This window comes from Apium graveolens, chromosome 5 (assembly GCF_009905375.1).
Source record: "Apium graveolens cultivar Ventura chromosome 5, ASM990537v1, whole genome shotgun sequence".
Lineage (NCBI taxonomy): Eukaryota > Viridiplantae > Streptophyta > Magnoliopsida > Apiales > Apiaceae > Apium > Apium graveolens.
In genome coordinates this window covers 305,384,234-305,394,254 of record NC_133651.1, presented here as the reverse complement: position 1 = coordinate 305,394,254, position 10,021 = coordinate 305,384,234, and the positions used below count along the sequence as shown (strand labels likewise).

Below are 10,021 nucleotides of genomic sequence, written 5' to 3'. Positions count from 1 at the left end.
TTATTTCTTCTTGTGAGTAGCCTTTAGCAACCAACCTTGCCTTGTTTCTGATAACTATACCATTTTCATCCATCTTGTTCTTGAACACCCATTTTGTTCCAATAATGCTTCTATTCTTTGGTGCAGGAATTGACTCCCAAACTTTGTTCCTTTCAAACTGATTGAGCTTCTCTTATATTGCAGATATTCAATCAGGATCCATTAGAGTTTCTTCAGTTTTCTTGGGTTCTATTTGAGACAAAAAACATGCATGTACGCACTCATTAGCAGTTGCACTTCTAGTCCTCACACCAGCAGTATGATCACCAATGATTGCTTCTCTAGTTTGACTTCTATCCCACTTTCTTGTATGAGATTGTTGACTTGTGCCTTCATCATTCTGTTCATTATTGGTAATCTCTTCATTCAACATCTGTTATGCATTGACTTCATCTTCACCATCAGAATCACTATAAATGTTGAGGTTTTCAAATGCAAGGGCTTCAACTTCATTTTCATCAAAGCATTCCAAGCCCGGATACTTGTCATCATCAAAAGTCATATGTGTGCTCTCCATAATCTTCTTTTGATCTATCACATAGACCTTGTAGACTGTTCTTTCAAATGAATATCCTAGAAAAATTGCTTCAAAAATTTTTGAGTCGAATTTTCCCACATATTCAGAGTTATCTTTCAAAATGTAACACTTGCTTCCAAACACATGAAGATGCTTTACAATAGGCTTTCTCTTAGACATGATTGAGTAAGGTGATTTTCCATGTGCCTTGTTAATGAGATATTTGTTCTGAGTGTAATATACAGTGTTAACAGCCTCTTCCCAGAAACTTGTTGGCAACTTGGCATCTTGCAGCATTGTTCTAGCAGCTTCAACTAATGTTTAGTTCTTCCTTTCAACTACTCCATTTTGTTGAGTGTTTATAGCTGCTGAGAATTCATGAACAATCCCTTTGGTTTTGCAGAATTCACTCAATAATACATTCCTGAATTCTGTTCCATTATCACTTCTCAATCTTTTCACATAATTTTGATCTTCAGCATATTATTCTATCTTCTTGATGTGCTCAATTATGATGTGTGGAGTTTCATCTTCAGAGTACATGAACTCTACCCAAGTGTATCTTAAAAAATCATCCACCATCACAAGTGCAAATTTGTTTCTTGAAATTGATAAGACATTCGCTGGTCCATACAAGTCCATGTAAATAAGTTACAATGGTGCACTTATAGATATTACAGTTTTTGACTTGTGACTTGTTCTTTTTATTTTTCCTTTCTGACAAGCCTCACAAACTTCAACTTGAGCAAACTCTAGTTTAGGCATATCTCTTACTAACTCCTTTTTGACCAAGGTGTTAATTGCCTTGAAATTCAAGTGAGAAAACTTTTTATGCCATAACTTGCTTTGTTCTTTTGATGCCTTGGTGTAGAAGCAACAAATTTCATCCTTATTTGTTGAGTTCAAGTCTGCAACAAACAAGCTTCCGTTCCTTGCTCCTTTCAGAGCAACTTCACCAGTTTTCTTGCTGATAAAAGTGCATTCTTTTTTGTTAAATAAGACTTCAAAACCTTCGTCTGCAAATTGGCTAACACTGAGAAGATTCACTTCAAGACCAGCTACCAGTGCTACATCATTAATGACAACATTTTCAGAAACAATCTTGCCATATCCCATTGTGAATCCTTTGCTGTTGTCTCCAAAGGTCACCAAAGGGCCAGCCTTCTCCTCAAACTATGATAGCAGGGCCTTATCACCTGTCATATGTCTAGAACACCCACTGTCAATGATCCATATGACTTTCTTCACTTTGCCCTGCACACAATGAGTTTTAAGTGTGTTTAGCAACCCAAGCAGTGTTGGGTACTTTCTTCTTATTAACTAATTTAGCAGAAGTAGAATGAGTTGTTTTAGATAAAATAGAATTCAATGACTGTTGTGCATTTTCCCTATCTGATATAGACCCAATTTTTGTTCCTTTAAAGTCTACTCTCAATTTGTGACAACTCTTCATCACTTTCAAGTTGCAAGGGATACAATCAAACTTGTCACAAAATGATTAGGGATCATTTGCATAAGTTTCATTATATTTGCATGCTCCTTCAGCTGGATTGCTAACAACCTTTTTACAAAGGTGAGTTAGATGATTTACAGAGCCACATTTTTCACACTTCTTTCTTGGAGCATCTGCAACATAAACAAAATTATTGCGTTTGTTTATCCCAATTTTCCCATTTCTATTTTTCTTCTTCTTTCTTGCATCTTCGGTCTTGATTTCTTTGACAGGTGTCTTGGAGCTTTGATTATCCATGATCTTCTCTTCATATTTGGAAGATGGAGTTGCTTCTGCATTTTTCTTCTCTATGTCTTCATCAACAATTTCTTGCTTGTTAATCAACTCTTCCTCACTGAAGTTTACTTCACATGCCTTGAACATAGGCGAGACAACCTTTTTCAGCTTTGATGGAATATTTTCATTTTATGTTGCTTTTCCTTTTTCACCTATGTCTTTCTTTTTGTTGTTCAAGGCATCATAGTCAAGGCCAATAGCAATGTTTGCACATTGCTTGTTTTTCTCATGGTACTGTCCAATTAACTCAGATGCATTCTTGAAGGATTTCAATTTAACTTCATTCTTTTCCAGCTTCTCCCTTAGCACTGCTTTAATTTCACTTGCACACTTGAGCTTGTTCTTCATATATGCATTTTCTTGTCTTACAGTTTCAAGCTCCACCAGCAATAATTCAGCCTTTCAAGCTTTTCATTTATCTTTTTTAGTCTTCTAACTTCTTCATTAGCAGCAACCATACTAGTGTGTATATAAAACATTTTTGTGCTCATCTTTTCTACAGTTTCCTTATATTGACTCACATTTAAATCAATGATAGTGAGAGTTGGTACCTGTGATTTTGATGAGGATGATTCTCCTTGCTCCAAGGCCATTAAATCATAATTTCCAACTTCCTCATCTTCATCATTATAATAATCATCCCAACTTTTTCCCTCTGCAATATAAGCTTTGCTTTGCTGTTTTTTCATAAGAGCTTCATGTTGAGTGGCATTTATGACACTTTTTAATGCTATATTGAGCTTTGAATTGGTGTATTTGTACTCAAGTTATTGGTATTTTAATGTGTTTTCTAGTATTTTTGCAATTCAGGCATTAATCTGATAATCATGTGAATTAGCATTGATTTGATGCTAATATGGTGTTAGGATGGTGTCCAAGGAATAAAGCTCACGAAGACCGGCACAAAACTACAAGAAAAAAAAGAAAGATGATTTTTGGCAGAAGCCCAGCGCGCCCGCACTGATCAAGTGCGCGCCCGTACCTAAATTACAGAGAGCCAGTGCGCCCGCGCTGACCAAGCGCGCGACCGCACCATGTCGGGTTTTAAGAATCCTGTTTTGAATAGAAGACTGATTTCTGGACTTCTCTGCTGATCAGGGTTGCTATATAATCATAACTTTAGGTCATTTTTCATATTGTATCACAAGAAGAGCTGTAAGAAGACTGTGTTAGCACGATTCAACGAAGACGAAGAAGATCTTGTTTTTACTTACGAATCTTTATTCTAAGTTGTAAATTGAATGCTAGTTTTCTATCTGTGAACCTTACTCTTGTTTCGTACTTTGGTTTATTTATTATTCGTATAAAGACTACGTTTATTCCATGCTTTCATCGGAACCCACGTTGATGATGAGTCCAATTACGGGCTAATCATCATCGTGAGGTTCTAGCGGATTTATTTATGGATTTCTTTAGTTGATTTGTTTCGATACCTTAGTGTGTGGTGATTGTATGATAAACTAGTATTGGTTATGCTTATTCATCTTATGAGCGTCGCGAACTTATAAGATAGTGTGTTAATTCTTAATTAAGTGAAAGTGAATTTAAGGATTTAGAACTTGACATGCTAGCATAGGTTCATGTATTGTTATGCATGATTCGTTGGTAATTTTAACCATCTTACTTGCCCTATGTAATCAAGATAGATAACTTGTGCTTAAACCGTTATGTTGTCAAATTCTTTAGACATACAGGGTCTCAATATAATTGGTGTCTATTCAGCTTCTATCTCTTTTGTAGATGCCTGGTAGTATGCTATTCATGCAACGAAAGTTGGAGTTTATCAGTTTTGTGTTATCTGATTAGTGTCATCACCATTACATGCTAAGGTTAAGAACGAAAAGACTACTGAATGAAGTATTTAATGAAGTTAGAATCCCATGTTGTCATATATATTAATTCAATCATTCTTATTCTCTTAGTTATAATTGTTAGTTTAATTATTAATTATAAACAATCTCAACGAGTTATTCGTCTTAGCATTGGATAATAGCCATATCATCGGTGCATAAGTGCATAAATTAATTAATTAACCAAACAGACTATGTGGGAACGAACTAGAAATAATTCTATATTACTTGCGAAAGCGTATACTTGTGTGTATTATTAGCATGTGTTTAGCGACTAACAAGTTTTTGGCGCCGCTGCCGGGGACTCGGTGTTAATTTTTAGTTTATGTGTTTGTCATCAATGGTCGTTAAAGTTCATTGACTCAGATATTGTTACTTATCTGTTTCCTTGTCTTATTTCAGGTACTCTAGCGAGCGTGTATGCATACGAGTTCTCGGTCTCGTAAGAGAAATCTGAATTAAGCCGAGGAAGAAGTTGAAGTGGTTCACAGGGAAGTTTTTGAAGAAGAAGAGAAGGTAGAAGAAGAAAAAAAAGTCGAAGAACTAGATTTAGTAGTGATGGGTGATCAAGCAGAAATTCCTAAGGCTCTGATGGTCTATTCTCAGCCTAAGATCAATGACATTCAGTCAAGCATCATCAGACCAGCCATCTCGGCTAACACTTTTGTGATCAAGTCAAGCACGATTCAGATGATACAAACTTTGTTCAGTTTGGGGGTTCTCCTACTAAAGACCCCAACATGCACATCAGGGATTTCATCGAGATCTGCGACACTTTCAAGTTCAATGGTGTGACTGAAGATGCTATCAAGCTGTGACTCTTCCGATTCTCTCTAAGGGACAAAGCTAAGTGTTGGTTACATTCTCTACCACCAGGGTCTATCACTAAATGGGAAGATCTTGCTCAAAAGTTTCTCACTAAATTCTTCCCTATGGCGAAGACTGCTGCAATCAGGAATGCTCTTACTCAGTTTACTCAGCAAACTGGAGAATCTCTGTGTGAGGCTTGGGATCGATATAAGGAGATGCTAAGGAAGTGCCCACACCATGACATGTCTGATTGAATGATTATAAATTGTTTCTATAATGGATTGGGTGCTTATTCTAGATCCATGCTCTATGCAGCATCAGGAGGAGCCTTGTGGGCTAAAAGATACAATGAAGCTTACGAATTGATTGAACTGATGGCTGCTAATGAATACCAGAATCCTTCCCTGAGACTTACTCAGGGAAAAGTAGCAGGACTTTTAGAGTTGGATGCAACAACTGCTATAGCTTCCCAACTTAAGGCTTTGACGATGAAGGTGGACTCTTAGGCTAATTATGGAGTTAATCAAATCACTAGTGTCTGTGAGCTTTGTGATGGTGCCCATGAGACTGATCAGTGTGCTATTTCTAGTGAATCAGCTCAGTTCGTGAGCAATTTTCAGCAATCGCAACAACCTGTGCCAGCCACCTATCATCCTAACAACTACAATCATCCTAATTTCAACTGGAGCAATGCTCAGAATGCGGTTCAACAGCCTTATCAGCAGTACCTAGCTACGTAGTACAACCCCCCTGGTTTTCAGCAACCGCAATATGCACCAAGACCGTAACTTCAGCTACAACAAGCTATTGAAAAATCTGAATTAGAGGAGTTAAAGCTTATGTGCAAGAGCCAAGTGGTTTCTATCAAGACCTTGGAAAATCAAATCGGACAAATTGCCAATGCCTTGCTAAATTGTCAACCTGGTACATTGCCTAGTGACACTGAAGTGCCAGGAAGTAAGGAAGCTAAGGAGCAGGTAAATGAAATCACTTTGAGGACGGGGAAGGTTGCGAATCCCGAACAAACTCAAGTGTTGACTGAAGAAGCTGGGGCTAAAAAAGAAGTAGAGCAGCAGTAAGTAGAAGTGGAATCAAGGAAGACTACTGTTGAGCACACTCCTCTGGAGGGTAATACATGGGAGAAACAGATCTATCCCACACCGCCTTTTCCTAAGCGGTTGCAGAAGAAAAAGCTGGATAAGCAATTTGAGAAGTTTCTGGAGGTGTTCAAGAAATTTCATATCAACATACCTTTCGCTGAGGCTCTTAAGTAGATTCCTAGTTATGCAAAGTTTATGAAAGGTATACTCTCTCAGAAAGTGAAGCTAGATGATTTAGAGACTGTCGCTCTCACGGAGGAATGCAGTGTTGTGCTACAACAGAAATTGCCTCCGAAGCTTAAAGATCCTGGAAGCTTCACTATTCCGTGTACTATTGGAAAAATATCTTTTGACATATGCTTATGTGACTTGGGAGCTAGCATCAATCTGATGCCTTCGTCAATCTTCAAGCAGTTGGACTTACCTGGTCCAAAACTGACTTATATGACTTTGCAGTTGGCCGGCCGTTCTATTACATATCCTCGAGGTATTGTGGAGGATGTCTTGGTCAAGGTTGATAAACTCATCTTCCCTGCTGATTTCATAATTCTTGATTTTGAGGAGGATAAGAAGATGCCCATAATTTTGGGAAGACCTTTCTTGGCAACTGGCCTAACCTTGATAGATGTGCAGAAAGGTGAGCTCACAATGCGAGTGCTGGATCAGGATGTAAACTTTTAATGTGTTCAATGCCATGAAGTTTCCTACGGAAAATGAGGAGTGCTTAAAGGTGGAGTTGGTCGATTCTGCGGTGACTTCGGAACTTGATCAATTGCTGAGGTCTAATGCCTTAGAGAATGTCTTATTGGGGAATTCAGATAATGAAGATGACAAAGGTGAAGAGCAGTTGCAATTTCTAAATGCTTCTCCCTGAAGAGAAAGATTGATATGCCTTTTGAATCTCTTGGAATGGAGGAATTGAACAAATCTCCAAAATGCCTCAAGCCACCTATTGAAGAAGCTCATACTCTTGAACTTAAGCCTTTACCTGAACGTTTGAGGTCTGCTTTTTTAGGTGATGCATCCACTCTGCCCGTGATTATTGTATCTGACCTTTCAGGTAGAGACGAGGAAAAGCTTTTGAGGATTCTAAGAAAGTTCAAATCGACAATTGGTTGGACTATAGAAAATAATAAGAGAATCAACCCTTCTTATTGTATGCATAAAATTCTGCTAGAGGAAGGTAGTAAGCCTACTGTTGAGCAGCAAAGAAGACTTAATCTGATCATGAAGGAAGTAGTAAAGAAAGAAATTCTTAAGTGGCTAGATGCAGGGATCATTTATCCTATTTCTGACAGTTCATGGGTGAGCCCAGTTCAGTGTGTACCGAAGAAATGAGGTATCATAGTTGTTGCTAATGAGAAGAATGAGCTCATTCCTACACAAACAGTCACGGGATTGAGAGTTTTTGGACTATAGGAAGCTGAACAAGGCCACTAGGAAGGATCACTTCCATTTACCCTTCATTGTCCAGATGCTTGACAAATTGGTTGGTCATGAGTACTACTGTCTTTTGGATGTCTATTCGGGTTACAATCAGATTTGTTTCGCTCCAGAAGATCAGGAGAAGACTACCTTCACTTGTCCATTTGGTACATTCGCCAGTTTTTTTGGTTTTTGTGGTGCACCAGTCACATTTCAGAGATGTATGATGGCCATCTTTTTTGATATGATTGGCCAGAATGTGGAGGTGTTCATGGACGACTTCTCGGTATTTGGTGATTCTTTTGGTGAATGCTTGCAAAATCTTGGACACGTTCTTAAGAGGTGTGTTGAGACCAATCTGGTTCTTAATTGGGAGAAATGTCACTTTATGGTGTGACAGGGCATTATTCTTGGGCATAAGGTTTCTAGTAAGGGTCTTGAGGTGGACAAAGCCAATGTGGGGGTCATTGAGAATCTTCCTCCACCAATTTCTGTTAAGGGAGTTCGCAGTTTTCTTGGCCATGCGGGTTTCTATAGGCATTTCATCAAAGACTTCTCTAAGATTTCAAAGCCTTTGTGCAGTTTGCTAGAGAAAGATGTCCCTTTCAAGTTTGATGACGAGTGTCTTGCAGCTTTGAGACATTAAAGAAGAGTTTAATCACGGCACCTATTATAACTGCGCCTGATTGGAATGAACCTTTTGAGATGATGTGCGATGCAAGTGAATATACAGTTGGAGCAGTTCTTGGGCAGAGAAAGAACAACATATTTCATGTGGTCTACTACGCTAGTAAGACCCTAAATGGTGCTCAACTGAATTATACTACTACGGAGAAAGAACTTTTGGCTATTGTCTATGGTTTTGAGAAATTTTGATCTTATCTGCTCGGAACTAAAGTGACAGTTTTCACTGATCATGCGGAAATTCGTTATCTCGTCTCGAAGAAGGAATCGAAGCCTAGATTGATCAGATGGGTTCTTTTGCTTCAATAATTTGAACTAGAGATCAAGGACAGAAAGGGGACTGAAAATCATGTCGCTGATCATCTCTCGCGTTTAGAGAACCTTAATGCTACTTGATTGGATAAGACATTGATAACTGAGTTTTTTCCAGACGAGCAGCTGTTTGGAGTGCAAGAAGAAGAACCGTGGTTTGCAAGCACTGTAAACTACCTTGTGAGTAATATCATGCCTCCCGACTTATCATATGCTCAAAGGAAGAAGTTTCTACATGAAGTAAAGTGGTATATGTGGGATGAGCCATTTCTTTTTCATCAAGGAGCTGACCAAATCATCAGGAGATGTATTCCTTACAGCAAAATAGGGGGATTTTGTGAGATTGCCACTCAACGGCTTATGGAGGACATTATGGTGGAGAAAAGACAGCATCTCGTATTCTTCAAGCAGGTTTTTTTGACCAACCTTGTTTAAAGATGCTCACCAGTTCATTTTGAAATGTTATCAATGTCAACGTATGGGTAATATGATTAAGAGGGATGAGATGCCTCTTAATTTGCTTCTCCAGGTTGAGGTCTTCGATGTTTGGGGAATTGACTTCACGGGGCCATTTGTCTCATCTTGTAACAATTAGTACATCTTGTTGGTGGTCGATTATGTGTTGAAATGGGTTGAAGTTAAGGCGTTTCTAACAAACGATGCGAAAGTGGTGCTTAATTTTCTTTATAAGCAGATATTCACAAGGTTTTGAACTCCAAGAGTCATAATCAGTGATGAGGGGCCGCATTTTTGTAATCACAAGTTCACTGCTATGATGCAAAGGTATAAAGTGAATCATCGCATTGATACGACTTATCATCCTCAGACGAATGGTCAAGATAAGGTGTCTAACAGAGAGGTCAAGCACATTTTAGAGAAATTTGTGTGTCCATCAAGGAAAGATTGGTCTTTGAAGATTGATGAAGCTGTTTGGGCATATAGAACATCATATAAGACTCCATTAGGAATGTTGCCGTTTCAATTGGTTTATGGTATGGGGTGTCATTTGCCTGTGGAGCTCGAGCATAAGGCGTATTGGGCTTTGAAGAAATTGAATCTTGACTTGGATGTGGCTGGAAAGAAAAGGATGCTTCAACTGAATGAACTAGCGAGTTTCGACTTCAAGCTTATGAGAACAACAAAATGTCTAAGGAGAAATTCAAGAGGTGGCACGATAGGGGTCTAGTGCTCAAATCATTTGTGCCGGGGCAACAAGTTCTTTTGTTCAACTCTCGTCTCCGTCTTTTTCCTGGAAAGTTGAAGTCAAGGTGGTCAGGGCCCTTCATAATCAAAACTGTGTTTCCGCATGGAGCTGTGGAAATTTTTGAAAGTGATCTGGGCCAAGCATTCAAGGTCAATGGTCAGAGGTTGAAGCATTACTATGGTGATACGACAAACCGCGAGGTGGTTAGTGTCATTTTATTATCTGTTTGAGCTCAAGTTTTTACGTCGAGCTAGCGACGTAAAAGAAGCGCTTCTTGGGAGGCAACCCAAG

The 10,021-nt window shown here is 38.7% G+C and overlaps 1 non-coding gene across 1 annotated transcript; it reads right to left on the bottom strand.

Moving 5' to 3' along the window:
* Positions 1-5,142: 5,142 nt before the first annotated feature.
* LOC141663049 (small nucleolar RNA R71) lies at positions 5,143-5,249 on the bottom strand. Its single transcript, XR_012551136.1, has one exon. It is a non-coding gene; the product is annotated as a small nucleolar RNA R71 (small nucleolar RNA).
* Positions 5,250-10,021: the final 4,772 nt, after the last annotated feature.